This window comes from Neomonachus schauinslandi, chromosome 5 (assembly GCF_002201575.2).
Source record: "Neomonachus schauinslandi chromosome 5, ASM220157v2, whole genome shotgun sequence".
NCBI lineage: Eukaryota > Metazoa > Chordata > Mammalia > Carnivora > Phocidae > Neomonachus > Neomonachus schauinslandi.
Window position 1 is genome coordinate 109653459 of NC_058407.1, and position 16429 is coordinate 109669887.

The 16429-nt window shown below is 45.3% G+C and overlaps 1 non-coding gene across 1 annotated transcript; it reads left to right on the plus strand.

Moving 5' to 3' along the window:
* The first annotated feature begins 511 nt into the window (after window positions 1-511).
* Window positions 512-649, plus strand: LOC123324895. The gene has a single exon (XR_006540094.1). It is a non-coding gene; the product is annotated as a U4 spliceosomal RNA (small nuclear RNA).
* The last annotated feature ends 15780 nt before the right edge of the window (window positions 650-16429 follow it).

The window sequence follows — 16429 nt, forward strand, 5'->3', positions numbered from 1 at the left end:
GCCTCCATCCCAGAATGCCTGGCTTCACTTCCTTTGGGGCTCTGCCCATCCCTTACTTTAGTGCAAACTGGTGCAGCTACTTTGGAAGACAGTATGGAGGTTCCTTAAAAAGTTAAAAATAGAGCTACCCTACAATCCAGTAATTGCACTACTGGATATTTACCCAAAGAATACAAAACACTAACATAAAGGGATACATGCACCCTTCTGTTTATTGCAGCATTATTGGCAATAGCCAAACTATGGAAGCAGCCCAAGTGTCCATCGATAAATAAATGGATAAAGAAGATGAGGTATGTGTGTATATATATATGTGTGTGTGTGTATATATATAAATATATAAAATATATATAAATATATACACATATATATAAAATATATATACACATAAAAATACACATATTTATATAAAATGGGATATTATTCAGCCATAAAAGGAGTGAAATTTTGCCATTTACAACAACATGGATGGAGCTAGAAAGTATAATGCTAAGCAAAATAAACCAGTCAGAGCTTTGTGCAGTGGCAGTATCGTAGCCAATGAGGTTTATCCGAGGCGCGATTATTGCTACTTGAAAATAAGCCAGTCAGAGAAAGACAAATACCGTGTGATTTCACTTATATGTGGAATTTAAGAAACAAAACAAATGAAGAAAGGGAAAAAAAGAGACAAACCAAAAAACAGACTCTTAACTCTAGAGAACAAACTGATGGTCACCAGAGGGGAGGTGGGTGGGGGGATGGGTGAAACAGGTGATGGGGATTAAGGAGGGCACTTGTGATGAGCACTGGGTGCTGTATGGAAGTGTTGCATCACTATCATTATATCGTACACCTGAAGCTAGCCCGGCACTGTATGTTAACTAACTGAAATTAAAATTGTTTTAAAAAATTAGTACCTGCTCAATAATGTGTTTAAATTAACGGAGTGGGGAGTTTTCACCGTTCAATCCAGCATCTTAGTTTTAATCAGGAGAGTCATTCAGAGTACTTATCAGCCAGACCTCTGGGAGCAGAAGCCCCCAAACCTACTCTACAGAGGTTGGTTATTTCCTGGCAAGTGCCAAGCCTGAAGTTTCAACAGTGCTCTAATGTAATCATGGCCCCGTTCTGTGAACTGTCTTACAAATTACTGTTGGAAGAAATGATTCTTTCTTACCTGACATCAGAACTTAATTAGGCATGTGACCGAGACTTATCTGGGGAAATGTCTGAGTGGTAGAAAGCCTCCCTGATATTGGAATTACATCTTCACATTTTAAATCAGTCCAAACATTCTTCACTCTTTCCATTGTCGGAACAGTGGGAAGCTTGGAATGGGTTTTTTAATGCAATCGTTCTTCCAAATGCATAACGTGGCACCAGTCCGAGCACTTGTAACCATCTCCAAAATGAGCAGAATGAATCCAAATTCTACTGTGACAGTCTGGCCTGTGGGAAAATGATTTGCTGATTTATAGGGCTGGCTGAAGACCATAAAAGTTATTGTCCAAGTTTGTTCTGTGAATTGTCTTTCCTTTCCTTCCCTCCTGCTCTTTACTTCCCACTTGTTTCCACACTGTATCATATTTTTATAAAAGTCACTGGTTTGGAAATTCCATTTAGAGATCAATAACATTCATAAGTCAAGCAAGACAAAACAATACATCCTAGATAGTTATTTTCCAGAGTTAGAATTTTCTCTTTTAGAAGGAATCCATTTCTAAACAGTTATTTTATGATTATAAGTCTGGAAGGAAATCAATTAGGAAAAGTGAAAAAAAATATTTTGTAATCTCTTTAAGAGGGAAATGAACAAGACATAATTAATGTCAATAGTATTCTTTTAAAATATTTTTTCTTTCTATTCCTGTGAATTCACTGCCAACCCTTGCTTCCCCACCCCCTGAAATCATTACAATTCTGAATTTTGTGTTTATCCTTACCTTGATTTTTTTAGTTTATAGTTTTATCAAATACTTTCATATGCTTAAACAATATATTGTTTAGTTTCATTTGTTGTGAACTTCATAAAAAAGGATATGCAGCTTTCTGAGACTTGTTCTTTACTCAACATTGTTATGAACATTAATCATGTTGTGAATATCATTTATTGTCACTGTTTTGTAATATCCTATTGCTAGAAAACACCACTTTTATTTACCTATTCTCTTATCAATGGGTATTAGTGTTGTTTCTAATTATGTTTTGCCTCTTCGAGCAGTGCTGCTCAGTACCTTCTTGTATATGTTTCTAGACACTTATGTGCCAGGGTTTTGGGGAGTTCTTACCTAGGAGTGGAATTGTTGAATTATATAATGTATAAATACTCAATTTTCCAAAATAATGCCAAAGTGGGTTTCAACATGGTTGCACTGATTTCTGTTCTAGTCTTCAGTGTATAAGATATCCCCTTATCTGCATACTCTTCAATATTTGGTATTATTAGACATAATCTTAATTCTTGTTTCCACTTGAAAAACAGTATCTCCTTTGTGGTCTTGATTTGCATTTCTCAGATTCCTGTTTTTGTTTTCCATTTCTCTGATTCTTGAAAATTGAGCATTACTTCATGTCCTGATTGGCCATATATATTTCTTTGTGAAATGCCTGTTCATATGTTTTGCTCAGTTTTCTATTGATTTGCTTGAATTTTCATTATTATTCTTGTGGTGCTTTGTAGAAGATTTTTAATACACTCTTTATAAGAAAACTTTGTTATGTGTGGCAAATATAATCTCTTAGATATAGTTTGTCTTTTCATTTATTTTAAGAATAATCTTCAATAAACAAAACAATTCCCCCCACCTCCGCCGAGTGAAAAATTCACTTCAGCAAATAGTGGACATTCTTTCATTTCGTGGTAACTGTGGTTCCAGGTAGCAGAGATGTTACTATGAACACCACACCTCAAGACCTTCCTTTTATGGAGCTGACTTGCTGGTAGGCTCATTCTTGTCCCCACCACTCAACAATCTGTGGGACCTTTCAAAGAAAGCTATTTCCGTTTTTGTCTCTATCATGTGGAGTCTGAGATTCTCGCCCCTGTCTTCGTGATGTACGCCAAGCAGATGAACCAGAGGCTCTTTCGGCTTTGATGGAGAAATGCAGAACTAGTGCTCTTTCTCCTTGGGTGCTGTTACAGGCTTTTTCTTTGGGTGGTGTCCTCATTTCAAGGGACTGGTTGGTTCTGCACTCGAACTCACCCAAGAGAAAAATGAGCTGTGTCACAATGAACTCCTATGCTCTGCGAGGCTCAATGGGTGGTGTTCAAAGAAAACAAATACTCTTAGAAAAATGCAAACTAATACTCTATTGTTTCAATACCCATCTCCAGAAAATCCACTAATTGAAAAAGAAAAGGTGTGCTTGCTCTGGGCGTGGATGTCTCTTCTGTTACATGTGGGTATGCATGCTCTCAAATGAGGTAACATGATGACAAACTCTGGGGCCAGCCGAATAGGAATCTTAGGTTTCTCTCTCTTCTTTGGAAGTGATCACAATATTATTGTGTAAGGGAAATGGCTTCCTAGCTTTTTCCATCTAAACATCCGCCCTTGAGACTAAAAGGTAATGCTCCTTGAGTAGCTTGGGGTGTCAGTGAATTTCACACATCAGACTTGATTGGCTAGCAGTCCCGGGGCAGGTAGAATGACTGACTCTCTCATGCGCGAGAACTGTACTCACTATGGCGGTCCCTACTAGTAAACGTCGATCGAGCCTTCACCTCTGTGCGTTAAGTATTCATCCTTTTTATCTTCTCAACCACTAGGGGCAGCTGCAATGCTCCTCATCACACAAAGGAGGAACCGAAGCAAGAAAGGTCAAGTTGGTCCAGTTTGGAATCTTTTTTTTTTTTTTTTAAGATTTTATTAATTTATTTGACAGAGGGAGACACGGCGAGAGAGGGAACACAAGCAGGGGGAGTGGGAGAGGGAGAAGCAGGCTCTCCACTGAGCAGGGAGCCCGATGCGGGGCTCGATCCCAGGACCCTGGGATCAGGACCTGAGCCGAAGGCAGACGCTTAACGGCTGAGCCACCCAGGTGCCCCTCCAGTTTGGAATCTTAAGGTGGGAAGGATCCCCTCCTCCCGCTGTCGTCCTCCCTCGTGAATAAGATTTCCCGCAGCAACCAGCAGCCTGGACGGCAGGCTCTCCTTAGGGCTGGGTTATCTGAAGGGATGTAAGGTTTTGACGTTGTCAGTTTTACTGCATTTGGCACGGAGTGCTAGTCCTCTCTGAGATGTGAACTTGAAGTCATGGCTCTGGGAAGGCGCTTTCAGGGCTGAGTGGCTCTCCGCAGCTACGGTGTGCAGAGCCCAGTGCTCTAGGATGTTCCCTCTTGGCCTACTGGTCTCACCATCCAAGGTTGACGAAGCTCTGTCTGTGCCTGATCCTGCTCCAGATGTTAGCTCTCCCTTCCATGTAGGAAGAGGTGCCAGAGCCTTTCTTGGGGGATACTCTAATTTGTAAACTATTCGCTGAATATAATAACAGAGGAATTTGCCAACAAGCGATGCTCAAGTAATGGTTGATAAAAATGGTTTAGTTAATTGAGTGTTCTGGAAAGTAAGTCTGGCATAACCATTAGAGCCAATTTTCAAAGAATTAGAGTTCCAGACATAGCAAAATTGTGCCCCAAACCATGCAACCATTCGTTGATGCAATCTGAAAACATTAGAGGAGCTTGTTTTTGGAAAAGAGCAGCTTTTTTTGCACACGAGTGTAGCTGTGGAAGTGGACCGATGTGGTGAGGTCAATGATTGCTCAGAACTTCATGATGACCATCAAGAAATCATTATTGAATGAGGGAGACATTTGGGGAAGTTTGGAGAAAAGCGGTTAGTCATTTTAGATTTCGCAATAGACAAGAATAGGATGTGGTTTGCAACCCATTCCAGGAAAAGGGATGGGGGTGAGAGGCTGAGCTGACAATTGGAGGAAGGTGGGATTATCCAGGGGTCCCAGGAAGAGGCTGTAGGAGGAAGAACCAGAGCAGTCAGGGCCTCGGGGAGCATTTCATGAGATGATGTTAACGGGGCCCATCCAAGAGCCAGGCTCCATCTAGATCCTGAGGACTGGAGAGTTAGGGATGGGGCCACCGTCCCAGATGAGCAGGAACACTTAGACAGGTCCTAGGACAAAGATGCAACCATGAGGCAAAGTTGGGCAAGGGAACGGGTACTGTCAGGGTAAACTGGCTGGATGTGGGATGCCATGAGAGCAAGTACCTTCCTGGAAAGGGGCTGAGAGGGAGCTGATGCATGAGCGATCCTGGATGCACTTTGTTTCCAGGACAGCGGGGCGTCAGGCCTGGCTGGGGTTGGGGGCTTGCACCCTGTGGTGCTGTTGCCTGAACTTCTCCCCACCAGGGCTGCAGGCACTTTGGGTGGGAGCTTCAGCTGCTGAAATTGGCCAGTAGCAGGAGCAGGGAATCAGACGAATCCTACAGAAGAAAGAACCCCAGTCATGGCCTGAAGCAAGCCTCGAAAACTCAAATGTCTGCCGGTGCCAGGCAGGTAAAATTCAGGAAGCTGTCAGATGTATAAGATGATTGGGAGACATGGGGGCAAATAGGGAGCTCAAATTCAAATCTCAAAATTTGGCATTGGTCAAATCCAATCTTGTGTCTAATCTGGGCCAGATTCGACCTGTGGACCACGATTCACAGGTCCTATTCTCCACTGGGACCGAGATTTGGGAAAGTGAAGTCTAGAGACTCAAGACAAAGACACTCTTCCTAAGACCAGAAGGTCCAAAAGGGGAAGTAGAAACCAAATATTTACAATACAACTGCAAATGAACCTAAGAGGGCAAAAAGAAAGATGACGTCTAAAGAAACCATGATTACAGAAGTAGCTCATCTATGAGTTCATGTTTTCTTTTCTGTCTTTCTTTCTTTTTTTTTTTTTAGAGAGAGAGGGAGGGGCAGAGGGAGAGGGAAAGAGAGAATGTCAGGTAGACTCTACACTGAGCATGGAACCCAACACAGGACTCATTCTCACGAGCCATAGATCATGACCTGAGCTGAAATCAAGAGTCGGATGCTTAACCAACTGAGCCACCCAGGCACCCCAGTGAATTTGTGTTTTCAATGGGCAGGCAAAAATGATGGAAGTGGGGAAGGTTGACCAAGAATAAACATAACAAAAATCAGAGCAGAAGGGCCAAGGTTCACACTGAACTGAGCCTGCATAAGACGCTAAAAGCAAGAAGAACCTGTGACAGCTATAAGAACAATAAGAACAAGAAGATCCTTTGCTTGCGGTTTGGAGGAATAGTAACAGAAGACGAAGAAAGCAGATAGAAATAGAAGCAACAATTCCTGTTTTACTTCCTTCTTTATATTTAGAATGTTCTTCACACGTGGCATAGAGAAATAAAATCCTACATTGTCAAGCAGAATGAAGCCTAAAATAGGGAAGGACAGAGCAAGACCCCACTGTGTGGCTCTAGTCAAGCTCCAGTATCCTCCATGTGGACATGTCTCCTTTATCCAAGAGCGCCAGGGCTGGGGTGTGATGTCCCCCTGCACCCCACCCCCTCACCCTTCCACCACCAACACTCTAAAAAAAACACCGGGACATTGTCTGAGAAAGAGTGAAGCCTCTGATAAAGTGTCCAGCACATGGACTCAGGCATGATCCCCAGAGTCCCTTTTGCACCCCTCTAACACAGAGCCTCGCCCAGCCTTTGCCCATTCTGGGTCACCCCCTTTGTTCAGCAGATCCTGTGTGTGAGGTCTGAACTTGCTGGTTCCCTAAGCCAGCATGGTGTGGTGCAGCGGTTCTCAACCCCAGCTGCTCATCAGAATGGCCAGGAGATGGTAAAAGCTGCCGAGGCTGGCCTGCTGCCCTGCATGTGGAGCCAGAATGTCAGGGCCCCAGTCCTTTTATCCTAATACGTAGTTGCGGTTGAAAACACTGAGGAAAGCAAGCTAGATATTCCTCAGAAAGGGGGTGCAGGTCCATATGTGCCATTTATGCAACAAGAAAAGTCACTTAGTCTTCTGTTACTTTCCCATCTGGAAGGAGGGAGCATAAGAACAATGACCTTGCTAGTTGAACAAGCATCATGAGGTCTGCTGAGAGATTGTATGTGAAAGTAACTCGTGCATTGGAGAATGCTATTTGACTACTCTACTGTGCCTCGGTACCTACAGAGAGAGAGCCATGGGCTCAAGGGAGGCCGCAGGGTCACCATAATAAAGAACGGCATCACCCTAAGCAGCCTCCTTTGGCCCCTCTCTCCCAATTATTATACATGTTTGCATAGCCAGTTGAAATAGAAAAGGTTTGTTAAGGTAACATTTTCATGAAGAAAATAAAAGCAAGAACATTTCGATCTCCTTCGCAGAAAAATGTTTACACTTACTCTGTTGTTAAATCCACTGTGTCCTGCTAAGAATAACACAATGTATTCAGGTATGGAGAGAAACTTAATTGAGGATTTTATGATCGTCGTCACTTTGTATCTCATGAAGAACATCTTAAGGTTGACAGCTTCTAACATTGCATGTTTCTTTCTGTTCTCTTTGGACTTAGGTAAAGTTGAGCAGTTACAGTTATGAGAATTCTTATTTGACCAGTAGCAAGGGGGACTAGAAAACCATAATATGAAAATACATTGTCTGCCCAGGTCTTGGTCTCTAAATACCATTCTCAATTAAAAGGAACCAGGGCTCCTTGGAGAAAGATTTGATTCAGGGAATAAGGCAGGGAAGTTACGACCACAAGCCTGGAATATCTTACTGTGCCAGAAAGTAAGCAGGTGCTCAAGGAACTGTGGCCATGTATCAAAAGGACACAGCAGCCAAACTGTAGTGGCTCCCACGGCCCAAAGCTGGGGCATTTTGAGCATCAAAATATATATGATATTAACAACGAGTAAAAGATGAATGTGTGAGTCCACACTCATATAAGTAAGTAATCATGGAAGAGAAAAAAGCTCTTCCTTACAACAGAGTGCCAATTCATAAACATCGAATAAATGAGGGGGTTAGAAAAATCACCATTCGATAACTATCATCGTAATAATGGATTCAAGCAACGGAATCATCAATGGATGCTTCAAGTACTGGGTAAAACTGGGATGAGGCAGAGGATATTCACATAATCTAAAAATATCTCCCCCCGCCATACTGCTTATCAGTTATGAAGGGAAAAGTAGTAGCTTTACAGTGGAAAATCCTGACAGTCACCACCTCAACCAAGGCATCAACATTAACTCACCTTACATCCATCGCAACAGAAAATCCAGTAGGCTCTACCTTCAGAGCGTACCCTACCAAACTGCCATCATTTCCCAGCTAGAAGTTACAGTTCGCCTCCTCAAGGGAGTTCCTGCCTCCCCCTGCCCACCTACTGTCCACTGTCAGCCCAGCAGCCAGAGAAGCCTGCTAAAATGGGAGTCAGATCACATCACTTCTTTGAGCAAAACCTGCTCATGCTCTTATCTCACTCAGAACCAAAGCCCATGTCCTTACAATGGCCACAGACCTGCAGGGTCTGGCCCCTGTGTCTCTAACCTCCCCAAAAAGTTGCCCTTGCTTACTCTACATCAACCTCTTTGCTGTCCCTTCAGTGTATCAGCCATGGGCCCATCAGGGTTGTAGCACTTGTTGTCTGCAACAGTCTTCTTCTAGATATCTGTCCAGACTTCTCCCTCTTCTCCTTCAAGGCTTTGCTCAGAGACGTAACCTCTTCAATGCAGCTTTCCCCGGAAACCATTTAAAACATAATTTCCCTGCTCACCCACTTGGTCAATCCTGTCTCTTCCCTGCTTTATTTCCTCTGTATCTGCTAATACTTTCTCAAACGTACCATGTGGTTGATGATTTACTTTTGCTAATTGTCTATCTCCCACACTAGTATTTAAGCTGGGAGAAATATATCCCTGGAAGCTGGAACATAGTGGACCCTCAGTAGACATGTGCTGAAATGTTGAGTGAATACATATACTGATGATGTGCCTTCTCTAATCACCAGAACTGTGCTGGGCCTGGTATGGGATACAAAAACAAAAACAAAACTAAAAACCAACCAACCAACAAAACAAGAATAAAAAGCTAACGAAACTAAATTAAAGAGAAACCATGTGCGGTGGTCCCCAGCTCCCAGCACCTGACAACTGAGTTGGAGGAGGCAAGGGGACTGAGAAAAGCATTAGCACAGCAATGCAAGCCAGGTTCCAGGAGGGGTGTTCCCAGTGGCCGGCACTCTAGAGGATGTGGGGAACTGATTTGGGTAGGTGGGGAGGGGGGAAGGCAAGGAAACTGATCCTCCCTCCCCCACACAAGGAGACAGTGCTGAGATGCTTCTTCCACAGCTGGGAGGAGGAGGGCCTGGGGACCCCAGGAGCCAGGGGCAGAGCGAGGGTCAGGCCGGCCTGTGGAGGGATCTGGGGCTCTTGGGTCCTTCATACTCCCTCCAACCCCGCCCCCCAGCCCATCCTGCCCTGCCCGGCTGGCTCCCTGTCTTAGAGTACATCACCTGGGCGCATACCCGAGACAAGCCTTTGAGGCTAGGGCTATGTTCATGGGAGTAACCCCAGGAGGAAATGAGACAGGGAAGGGAAGGAAGCTGATCCAAGTGCATAAAGGAGCAGGATACCACTATAGGCAGCGGGCTGATCCCGCCGGGGGGCCTGTAGGAAGTGAAATGGCGCAAGTCTCCGAGGATTCTCTTCCACTTGCGTTGCTCATCTGCGGGGTGCTGCCGTGGTGCGGGTGCATCAACTCACTGGCACCCCTGGCCTGCCCAGAGCAGAGCCCAAGAGGCAGCCCCGGGACAGAGCGCTGCCTGCAGGCGCCTGGGAGAAGGACTGGCATGCTTGGGGGCAGTGAGCTCTCAGAGGCTGAAGGCAAGCCCAGAAGCGCCAGCACGCTTATGGTTTCTGCTTTTACAGTAAATAGAAAGCTAAGTTGTAGAAACCGTCAAAATGGCTTTTCTTTTATTTAAAGATTTTATTTATTTATTTGACACAGAGAGAGCGAGAGTGAGAGAGAGAGAGAGCGCGCACACAAGCAGGGGGAGCGGCAGACAGAGAGAGAAGCAGACTCCCCGCAGAGCGGGGAGCCGGAGGCGGGATTTGATCCCAGGATCCCGGGATCATGACCTGAGCCGAAGGCACACGCCCAACCGACTGAGCCACCCAGGCGCCCCAGAATGGCTTGTTTTTCAACAGAGGGGAGTAAGAATTCTGCTCGCAGCACCTCCACGCCTGGCCCGATGTAGAATCCTAGGAGACCCAGCCCCTAATTCTTCATAAAGAGCTGACACATCTAGTAAAGCAGGCTGCTGGGAACCTGCTAATCGCTGCCCTTGTAGTTCAGTGACGAACCATCCTTCCTGCTAATGACTGTAAATCACCATCAGTGTCATGGATGCTCCAAAAGCCTTCTCCCCCGTGGTGACTGAGTGGGGGGCCAAGAAACAAAACATGTCACACCCAATTCGTTCACAAGGGCAAACAGCCTCGTAAATGTGTCATTATTTACATTGAAAATTAATTAAAACGTGTCATGAAATTATACACTTTTAAATTTAGTATGCGAGTTCAATGCCCCAATTTCCAGGTAAAAAATTGTAAAGCAAAACCCACATGCCTCCCGCTGACCATGCATTTTCGAGAAGCCCATGGGGCCTTTGTGGCGGAAGGGAAATGCCTCTGGCTTCCTTTGGAAGGCAGTTCAGTAGGAAGGAGAGGAGAGGCCTGGGCCCCCCGCCCTCCACTGCCGTGCAGGGCGCGTGCTGTGGGCAAAGGCCTGTCAAGGCCAAGCAGCAAGGACTTTCTGAGCAAGGGAAGCCCGTGTCTACGAGAAGCAGGGAGCTGCCGGCCCGCAGCTCTGCCAGCCCCTGGAAAACACCCATGAACTCTGGAGGATGGTCACAACCATTTCCCTCAGAAGCGGCCCCACCTTCCACCTGCTGGTAACTGGAGAACAGCAAGGCACGTCTTGTTCTGGAGGATTTTTCTTGACTCCTGGACCCGCCAGGAATGTGGCTTCGGGGGCAGCCGGCCAGGCCTGGGATGTGGGAAGCTGAGGCATTCCGACAGCTGCTGGGGGTGGCCGGCACATTTTAATTGTCTTGGGGCAATTACCATAGGTTTTCGTTTCCCCCTCCAACCTTTCGAGAAAGTGGTGTAAAGGGAGGCTTTGTGGTGCTGTTGGGGAATTCAGGGACGCAGTCAATCCTGAGAACCGCGGCCTTAATCTAGGAGGCGGGGAGGAGAAAGGAGTGAGCGACAGTGCTGTCTTTCTCTCCGGGGCCTCTCTGGGGACCCTGCCCAGCGATTTCCCTCCTGCCTGCGGGGTTCTGTGTCCACAGCTGCCCAGAAAGGAGCCCCCCTACTCCGTCCCCAGCCTCCCCGGGACCCAAAACAAGGTTCCCAGAGGAGAATGGTGCAGGGTGGAGATGTGCATCAGGACAGGCCCTCTGCACCCCTTCCTGGGCCGAGGTTCAGGGCCTGGGGAGGATCTGTCCCCCCAGGCAACTGCATTGGTGCCACCCTGGTGCCACACAGCCTGGGCTGGTCTCCCCCCTTCCTCTGCTGGCCTCCCGGGCCTTGTTATGGCCCCACCTCAGGCCCGGCCCGCCTCAGCTCCTGCCTTCACGTTCATATGCACACAAGCTTCGTCCCATTGGCCCTCACAGGACATGGCGGTGGTTTTATGGGAAGGGCAGCACAGAGAGGCCGTGAGTTGGTTAGGGGCACACAGCTGGTGGGTGAAAGAGCTGTGATTCATGTTTGGGGCTTTTGCCTCCTATCCCAGGACCCAGGGGCTCTTCCCTTTGGACTGCAGCGTCTTCCCCTCAGCCTCCCATGGAAGCAACCATCTTAAAGTACAAACCTGCGATCGCATGTTAATAGGGATGGATGATCCCCCTCATTCATGCCTCTCTAGGTTCCCTCTCCCAAGGTGGCTTCTCATGCAGGGAGGGGATGAAGGCAAAGATAGGGGCCACATTAGTGGAGAACACACCCAGTCCCAAAGCTAAGTGATCTATAAGCATTGTTTTCAAAGCAGTCCTTTAAACAACCCCATGATTTAAGTCATACAATCAACTCCATTTACAGATGAAAACGCTGAGGTTTGGTTAAATACCACGCTCTAGATCCCAACACTGGTAGTGGTCAATCTGGGAATGCAAGCCCGCCAGGGTGCTCCTGACTGTGCCCCTTGGCCTTGGACTTCTCTGTCACACTGGGCATCAGCCACCTCTCTCCTCAGGCTGCAACCTCCAAGCTGCCGGGCCAGTGTTCAGGAAGGCCTGCCACACACCAGAGCCAAAGCCTAGGACGTTCTCCTCACCCTCCCATGTCAACTCATTTCGTCCTCACAACAGTCCAATGAAATATAAACTGCTTCTCCCCCATTTTACAGATGGACAGCCTGAGGCACACAGAATAAGTAACTTGTCCAAGTGCACAGGAAAACCGGGGCCCAGAGTTCACGATCCAACCACTACACTGAGTGCAATGCTGTAGAGACGGCGGGTAACAGGCCACCTGTCACCCTGAGGGTCAATGGATGAAGGTAGATCTGGCTCAACGGACACCCTATTCAGAAACAAGGTACTGTTTGGATTTTTCCCCCCCTCTTTTTAGGCAGAGGTTTTGCTCTGGCAGGAACATGACAGAGCATTTGCTTGATCAGCCTCAGAAGCCACTAAGAAGCATTCTGCTTTTGGAACTGGGCAAGAGGGCAGTGTAGACATAGGCTTTGCTAATAGAGCTCTTGGCAGCCCGCGCTGCTGGCAGGGGGATGCGCGTGGGGTTACTGTTACCAGCACATCTTGTGCTGGGCGATAGGATGCTAGGAAGCCTCCAGCCCTGGTAATGACTTCCTGCGGAGACAGGGACTCACCCTAGGCCCACAGAAAACACGGCCCGATTCTGCGTGTGTGGGGCTTTTCAGAACAGACCAAAGCATGTCTTTGTCTAACATCTCATGTATGTGATTTGATTTTAAAAGGTTGTGTTTCCAGCTGGTATTTTTCTTGGTAACAGTTCGAACCTTTTTCTCTTCAGCTGTGAGCTCTAGCAAAAGGAAGGATCCCTGTCTCAATACAGACCAGTAGAGTCAGAGGACCTGAATGTGAACAGTGACTTATGTATTTCATAGGAAATACACAAACACCACAGGCAGATGCTTACATAGATTCCAGGAACCCCATTTCCTCAGAGCCAAACCTGTCTTCCTAGGATACCTTCCTCCCTTCCTCAGTGATGGCCAGGAGCCATTCGCTTTCCTGGGGGAAGGAGAGAGAAACCTACATTGTTGAATGATTTTAATGGGCCATGTACCATGTCAGATGCTTTCAGAATATCATCTCACTTACTCTTCACAGAAATCCCTTGACCTCAGAGTTATTATTCCCATTATAGAGACTCAGAGCAGTCAAGTGACTGATCCAAGGTCATACAGCTAAAAAGTGTATTACCTTGGGTTTGAACCCAAGGTCATACCCAGGTCTTTTTGACCACCTCCCCTACCACCCTTTAGCACCTTCTCAAATTTCTAGCCCAGGAAATAATCTTACCACACAGTGCTGCTCCACACATGCCAGGCACAAGGTGGGGTCTAATTAAAGCTTGTTGAAGGAATGAATAAATGAATGAATGATATCTTTTTTATTACACTCATTTTACCATAAACTTCTCTGTGAATCCCTATATCAGGCTATTCCTCCACTCTCCAATTCTTAACACCTATCCCCAAAATCATCTTTGCTGTGCAGCGCTTTCATGTGGGCTTCTAATGGACTTAGACTTTTTTATTCTTTTCCACCCCCTCATCTGTTGCTCAGTTGAATTTCTGGGGTTGATCTGTTTTGCTCCCATTACCCAAGTCAGTGCTGACAGGACTGCAAATCTGGTGAAACTCCAAATCTACAGGTCCAGAAATAGATGATGAAATAAGCAAGAGGGTAAGACAGTTATAATCATGATGCTATTAATACCCAATAAATGGAATTCTTAGCACACACCACTGTTGGTTGACCATCCTGTAGCACCATTCATGTACTTTAGAGTCACAGAAACTTCGAGCATAACTTGTGCATCATTTAAGATCCCCAAATGCATCATAAATTCATTGTCGGAAGCCCTAGCAAACCTCAATATCCATCCCCTACTATTGCGTATGATGTATCTACTCTTTCATTTGGAGTGATTAATAAAAGTAGTGCAGGGTTTGGTCTACTCAAAATTCCATAGTTTTCTATGCCAAAATGTTCACTAAGTCCAATTATTTTCAAAACTCAAATTTCTGTAGACACTTTCTTTCCTTTCAAAATAAAGGGAAAAATTATTTCTGCTCATGGCCTTGTGTAACTATGAATCAGTAACATTTTCCTGTAAGAAGATGGAAATCAGGGATAGTTAAAACTGAAGTGTGCTATAATAGCTATAAATGCCTCATAAACTCTTGGGTTCTTGAGGATTAAAGAAGAGAAAGAGAAAGAAAAGGTAAAAATGAAAGGGAAAATTTTACCTGACTCAATTTTTCTAGGGTGTATATTTCCAAATGTTAATTAACAAATAGAATGTGTTGGGTCAGTCCAATTATTATACACCAATTATTGGGTAAATGTAGTTTTGAAGTGGTGTTTTAGAATTGAGTTGTTCCCTCCCACAGTGGAAAATGCCGTGCTTCTTTACCTTGGTAAGCTTCCCCTGAAAAAGAATGATTTTCACGGGAATCAAAGAAAACACTCACCGACATCAATAATTAACGTCCACTCTTCACTCTCGTCCCCTGAGAAGGGTGCATTTAAGGGGAGATTGTTAAAAGACAACAAACACTTCTAGCTAGTGATGACATCATAGGATTTCAGGACTTCCCTGGGGAAGATGCCTCTTGAGGTTGGAAAGACATTATTTAGGTAGATTAACTCTTAGGTTCAAACTTATCAGTATTTGATAAGAGCTAAGGCTGGGGCCCATGAAGATAGGCAAAGCTCCTCTTGCCCAGCCCAGTCCACTGCCAAACAGTAACAACAAAGCCCCACGGCCCATCTGCAGCCAGTTCAAATGTGCCCTCAATTTTACTTAAATATATCCATTCATTCCTTCATTCATTCAACAGACTTATTCAGCTATACATAATGTGCTTTTCTAAGGGCTGGAAGTATAGCAAGGAACAAAACAAAGTCCCTGCCCTGATGGCATTTGTATTTTAGTGGACAAGAAAAAAATACGTACATACATGCCTATATATATATATACTACACAACATACAATACAATTATATATTGCATTAACATAGTATATAATAGTATATATTATTATATATAATTTAAGTTTACACACACATATTGTCAGTGATAAGTGCCATGGAACAACAGAGAGTAGGGTAAAGTAGATGGGGGCATATGCAGGAGGGTGCCACTCTTTCCCATTGGATGGCGTCAGGGACAGCCACTGTGATAAGGTAGCGTTTGAGCAGAGGCCTGAAGGAAGGGAGGGGTGAGTCATTCTGACCTGAGGGAAGACTATTCTGGGCAGGGGCGCTACAGGGACAGAATCTCTGAGGTAGGAACAGGCTTTAGTGTGTCTGAGGAGCCGCAAGGAGGCCCTGAAGCTGGCACGGGGGAGTGCAGGAAAGACAGCGTCAGCCGATGAGAGCATGGAGGTAATGGGGGCAGACCATACAGCACCCTGTGGGCCACTGTAAGAATTCTGGCTTTTGTCTTGAGTGAGCTGGGAAGCACTGGAGCTGAGAAGCATTAGCTGAGGAGTGACATGACCCAATCTACTAAAAACAAAACAAAACAAAACAGAAACACTTGACTGCTGAGTAGAAAAGAGATCCAACAGCAGTGAAAGCAGAAGCTGGGAGGCCATTTTGGAATGTTTTTCAATAATTCAGGCAAGAGATGAAATCAGATGCTGCCGTTAGGTCAAGTAAGATGAGGACCAAAAACTGACCCTTGGATTTAGCTGTGGGAAAGCCCTGGTGATGTGATGAAGAGCAGTTTCAGGAGGGAGGTGAGGATAAAAGCCTGACTGGAGTGAGTTCAAGAGAAGATGGGAGAAGAGGAGTGTAGACACTCTTTCAAGGGGCAGAGGAATGGGGCAGTAACAGAAGGACATTGCAGAGCCAAAAGAGTGTGCTTTTCTTTTATTTTATTTAAAAAAATGTTTAGTGAGGTAAAATTTGTATATAACATTACAAAAGTGTTATGTGCACAATATTATAATTTAACATCTGCACATACTATCAAGTGATCACCACCAAAAGGCTTCTTACCATCCATTACAACATGGTTGACTCCTTTCACCCATTTCCCCTAGCCCCCAGCTCGTTTCCTGTCTGGAAACCATCAGTCTGTTCTCTGTATCTATGAGTTTGTTAGTTAGTTTGTTTAATTTATTTATTAATTAATTTATTTTTAAGTAGGCTCCATACCCAGTGTGGAGCCCAACCCAGGACTTGAACTCAG